The sequence below is a fragment of the Nicotiana attenuata genome, unplaced genomic scaffold (genome assembly GCF_001879085.1).
Source record: "Nicotiana attenuata strain UT unplaced genomic scaffold, NIATTr2, whole genome shotgun sequence".
NCBI classification, from domain to species: Eukaryota; Viridiplantae; Streptophyta; class Magnoliopsida; order Solanales; family Solanaceae; genus Nicotiana; species Nicotiana attenuata.
This window is the reverse complement of record NW_017670531.1, coordinates 11,363-17,570: the sequence shown is the minus strand read 5'-3', so window position 1 is coordinate 17,570 and position 6,208 is coordinate 11,363.

The following is a 6,208-nucleotide window of genomic DNA, read 5'->3' as shown; positions in this document are numbered from 1 at the left end:
TCTGTAGAAATGGCCTATGTGGGAAAAAAATGGCTACGCATGCAGATTCAACAGAATGAACCTTAAACAGAGAGGACACCTTGTTGTGGACTTAGGAATCTAAGACATGGGTCACTGAACCACTTTTGCAAAGATGACCCTATTTTGCAAGAACAGCCGATGTGGCCAAAAGAGGCTAGACATTCAAATTCGACAAGGACGGGCCTTAAAGCAAAGAGACACCTAATTGTGGATTCAAGGCTCTTCAGACACAATTAAACAAGCCACTTGCAAAAATAGCCCTATTTTGCAAAACGGCCGATGTGGCCAAAAGTGGCTAGAAATGCAAGATTAGGCTTTGACCCTCGAAGCCAAGAACTTAAGACTCACTAGGAAGACCGGACCATATGCGGTCTGCCTACGTATCTCGCCCGAAAGATGAGAATCAGGTATGAGTAGTTCAGGAAGATTGGATACGGGCGAAATTAAAAAATATAACTGATTTGGAGAAAACATATTTTTTTGTCTTTTTTTTTAAAAAAAAAATGATGGGAAAGTGCAAAATCTTTTTGAATTTTTCATTTATATTTTTTTTGTTTTTTTTTCTTGAAATAAAAAAATTTGTGAAAGAAAAATATAACTGGCCGTACTTGCTTCATTTTTAAACTTCACCATCTTTTCTTTCTCATTTACCCTCAACCATCATCTGTCCGTCAAATGACCCCTTTTACACTTAAAGAATGCAACATGAAGCACATAGGATGCATCAGGATGGTCTTTTATTTTTGGGTACACCTGTCCTAGACGGACCCAACCCCTGTGTTGAGTCTCCAAAGTCAAATGCACGTGATGCAAACAAACGTTCCTACTATGGATCCGGCATAAGGCTATGTTATTCTAGGTTTAAAACCCTGGGGGTGTGTTCTAGACAGCTCGAGCCGAGGTGGGGGCAATATACCGGGAGCACGAAAGTCTCTCCGGCCTAGTTGTTGATCCAGCCTCGTTCTATTTGGTATGACTTCTAACAGAAAAGTGCGCCACGTGTACGTGTGCACCATATTTTTAGAAGACTCAGAAAAGAAACGTAAGAAGACAGTTCAATGATGAATAGAAAATATTCATATATTATATACTTAAAAATATATTATTTTAAATAAAGTATTTATATAATATTTCGGTTCTCTATATTTTTTAACAATGTATTGCGGGAGATAAGAACGCTATTAATAAAGCGAGAAAATGAAAGAAACAAGAAAGTCGTAACATATTCACTCCACAATGCAAGAAGGTCACGACACATCTTCTTCAAGACATATCTTCCTCAAGATGCATCTTCCTCACTTGAGATCACAATATTTCAAGATGAAATACACGTCTATAAATAGAAGGCAATTCTCTGTGTAGTAAGCATCAAGGAAAAAAGAAACAAAAGAGCCACTTTATTTTCTAAAGCTTTGGTCTCTTAATCTTTCTTGTTCTTCTTTCATTACTTCTTGTAATTTTCAGATTTCCTGGTAGTGATGGAAATATAGGCCATATTATAGAAGTCCTTTCTTTTTCAAATACTCGATAATGGAGTAGTGTCTTTTTGTTGGGTTAGTTGATGAAGCTTGATATAATTTTATAATAGTTTTCTCAATTTTATTACATACTTGGCCTGAGATTTTCTAGCTCCACTTTTATATTGTGCTGGGATGTTAGATTTTAATTAGTCACATCTATCTATTTATTTCTCAAGTTACTTATATTGATTTTTTAATTCTCACGAAGCAAAATCGATATATACTGACTAGTGTGAATCAATAGATAGAGGGTAATTTTCAACAATCTAGCATTCCAAATCTTGATTTTTGCTTACTTCAATTTTAATTCTCGCGGAGGAATTGTTATAAGCAATATCATTGATTTCTTCGTAAAGATAATCTAAAGAGGTCTTTACTACTTCTTAGCACAATTCAGGCAAGACATATATTTCGGTCTTATAGTCACTAGTCGTAAGTCAGTTCATAATATAACCTCAAGGAGTATTATTAGTTGTCTACTTTCTAGTGAGCAAAACATAATTGTATTCGCAATAAGCAATTATTCATTAGTGAAATATATGTAGAAATTGAGATTTCATTATAAAAATATCGTCAAGTGAATTCAATGTTTCCCAACACTTTTTAAATATAAATTTTCCACAAGTTGTTTTTGTTTAAGTGATTTACAAATTCAAAATCCTACTCTTTTCGTCAACTTGGTTCTCTCAAATAGCAGCTAAAACATTACAAGTTTGTAGCATAGAATTGATATCTTAAACTATATTAGAATTTGACTAAGCACGAGCATGAAAATCCTATACACATTGGCCTCGCCATTCAAATAATATCAAAGCGGTAAATAAGCGGCAATTAGCACATTAGGTCCACAAATACAATAATATCAACAAACAATAAAGCTAAGCATAGATCATATTAACAAGCTCAAATTCTGAACCCTAAACCAGAGATTCTAGGTTCTTATTCCCCAGCGGAGTCGCCAGAGCTGTCACACCTCCTTTTTCCCAAGGGGAAAGGGATTACGGAGTTTTTCCAATTTAAGTGACAATATCGAAATGAGATTATTTAATTTATTCAGAGTCGCCACTTGGAATAATTTATGGTGTCCCAAGTCACTGATTTATTTTAAATCCCAAATCGAGGAAATTTGACTCTTATTTATGGTCTGCGAACACATAAGACTGAGTAAGGAATTCTGTTAACCCGGAAAAAGGTGTGAGGCACTCCCGGATTCCGTAGTTTTAGCATGGTCGCTTTAATCATACCTGGCTTAATTAAATTGTTTAATTACTCATTTTAGAACCTATGCACATTTTTACCTTTTACCGCTTTTTAATTTGAAATTAACCTGAAACGAGTCATGCGTACGTGTACTCATTTCGTTCGGCGCATCAAGAATCATGTCACGCGTACATGTACACAATTAATCACGCTTTGTTAATTAAGATTGTTGCGTCCAAAGTTGCGCGAACGCAAACTTTGATTTATTTTTGGGAATCGTAACCGTGTCACGCGAACGTGTACACAATCACGATAGTAGATTAAAAGCGTGCTTAAAGCATTGCTACGAATATTTATTTTAGAAATCGTAATCGTGTCACGCAAACGTGTACATAATCACGATAAAAAATTAATTGCGTCTAAAGCATTCTAACGATTTATTATTATTTCCTACTACATTTGAGATTAAAGTAAGGGCGTAGGAGCATGGAAGTCATCGTAGCGAAGCATGAAATAGATTAATTAGTCATGAAATGGTGGGCTAACTATATGTGTTTGAGCAAAATTGGGCCAGTAGCATATGCATGAATATGGACAGGGACGTCCTTGCTTCTTTTTGGGCTTCTAGCATCAAATAAAGCCTAACTTTCCTCCACGAAACAAAATTATTCCTTGTAGCCCAATAAATCATGGTTCAAGGACTTAGCTCAACAGACAATGGTCCATTTCAAATTCTTATAAGCAATTAATACTAACAAATCTAGATCAAAGTAAATTGTAACCATGAGGGATAAATCAAAACTAGATAAAAATTGCGACGTTATTCATCAATATTATATGAACAAATGTAATCTAAAGAAATCACAAAACATGGAATCTAATTATTAATAAAAGGATGTCAAAAGCAGAGCATCTTACGCTTAATCAAAATTCAAATACTATTCCAACTAAAAAATAAGGTATTGTTTTGAAATAAAGAACAAGGAGAGAATAGAGAATGAACCTTAAAATTGAATCTGGACCTTGATTAATTAATAATTTTGACAAGCAGCAATAGACAAGACCATGGACAAGCACCTCGCTCGGAACTCACAACGACGAACTTCGAACAAGACCTCTCGAAACACCATTTGAACCCGGTTGGAAGAAGCAATTGTTGGAGTGGTAATGCAGGCTGATTTACACTGATCTTTTGGAGTTTTGGCAAGAGATTAGGGACTAATTTTAAGCCTATTTCGCAGTTGTGTTTTGGGGTTAAAGTTGTGATTTTTCACAATTGAAACGGCTAGGAGATGGGTGGCGTCGAAAAAAGGGGTTGAATGATTCGAGGTCTCAACGACATTGCTTGCAAATTCGAGGCTGACCACATTGTAACTACATGTTTCAAGTCATCAACTGCTTCAGTACCTGTGCAACATCGAAGCAAAGAGTGAAGAGAAAGAGGTCTCAGTTTGTCTTTCTGTTATTCTTGGACCATCTCCCTTTCCTTTGTGTGTGTGTTTTTCTTTTTCTTTTGTGGTGTGGGGTTGTGATTTTGAAGAAGAAGTAACAGGAGTTATCTCTGGGGGTGCCATTGTTCTTGTTCTAGGGTTTTTTATTTTGGGGTCCAAAAGTAGAAGTCCCTAGGTTAGAGATGAGAGTGCTTTTTAAAGTATTATGATTTTTTTAGAAAAATCTGATGGGTCTAAGGGTATTGAGCTTGGCCGAATTTGGGCCTCTTGTGGGCCAAGTCAAGCTCAAAATAATGGTCTTATCATATAAAAACAAGACAAAATTAGTTCAAAATTTTTCTTCTTATCTTTTTTTTTGGAAAAATAAAATATCAACACTATTTTTGTATTTTTTTTAATTTTATGAAAGGTAGATAAACTAATAGTAACTAGATAAAATATCAATTACCTAAATAAAAGAAAATATTTTGTAATTTTTATTTTTGTGATAAAATAAATTAAAAGAGTCAAAATTAGTTAAAATATTGATATTAGACCTAAACTAAATATATAAACGCTAAAATGTGTAAAATCTCGGGGAGGATCAAAAATTACATGTCTACAGAACTTTGCAGGCTTATCGAGCATTTCAAACTTTTTTACCATTGTGTGCCTACTTCATTTGACTTTTTTAAGAAAAACAATTTTCTTTACTCCAATAAATGTCTTGTATTACTTCCGTATTATTTTTATATCTTGTTTTACTATTGAAGCCATCTTATGATTTACTGTCTTGCAAAAGAGTATAAGGTAGGGCTAGATAGGTATGCGGGGACCATGAGTCAAACATTTGATGTTTTTGGAACATCTAAAAAGCTCTCAAAGTTTAAAAAATTTACAGAAGCAAATAGGTCATCAAAAGTAATGAAGTTATAGCTCTGGGGTATAAATAAGAGCTAGGTGTGAACGCATGAAATGGAAAATTGAGATGGGCCCTACAGTTCATCCATCTTATCTAGTTGTACCCGCGATGAAGCTAGCACGTACATTACCTCTAATATAGATAAAATGTGAAATTCCATAAATGCCCCTACATAAGCAAGCATGTTGACGGGGAGGTGCTTGCTAACTCACACTTATAGAATACACTTATAGAATAGAAATTTGAAGTCAATGCACTAGTTCAAATGTTCAGGGGAATATGTAGTGTACTAAGACCGAGTTCAATTGGACCCATAACTTTTGATGCGGAGTAAAAATTTATATATTAAAATTTATTAAAATTGCAAAAATAGTAGATATGAACTCATAACTAAAAAATATAATGTGTTAAATGCTAAAAAATTTAGAAGTTAGAACCCACATAATTTAAATTTTTGAATTGGATTACCTGTGATAATGTCATTGAAGAAATGAGGCATCTTTGTCTCTTTATCAGTTTTCTTTGGTTGAATTGGAGCTCTCTTAAAACCAAACCGTTCTTTCCAGCTTCCCTTTCCAATTGGTCGAAATATATATTCATAATCATCATCATCAGCAGCAAGGAGTTCATCTTTAAGTGTTGTAGCCTTAGTGTTGTTTTTTTTAGTATTGTAAATGTCTTGACTAAAAGAGGGCAGTGATCCGAATACGTTCTTGGTAAATGTTATACTGTTGCCTCAGCGTATTTAGTTAACCAATCACAGTTTGCTAAAATACGGCCTAGCCGTTCTAAAATTGTATAGCCATGACGACGTTTATTGGTCCATGTATAACGGCTACCCCGAAACCCTAAATCCATCAAATTGGTCCTTCAAGGTATATTTGCCACTTCCGCAGACCTAAAAGTCCCTCTCTATTACTCCTTCAGTTATAGATTTCCTGTATTCCCTTCGTTGTTAGATTTTTGGAGTTAGATACACTATGTACTTCTGTAGCTTGTGATTCATGAGATTCCGAGTTTTGGGAGTGTTAAGTTTAGTTTGAGAGTGTTTTATTGTATATGCCGAGTAGCATTTTAAACTCCTTTATTATATTTACCTATTAATTGTTAGTTTT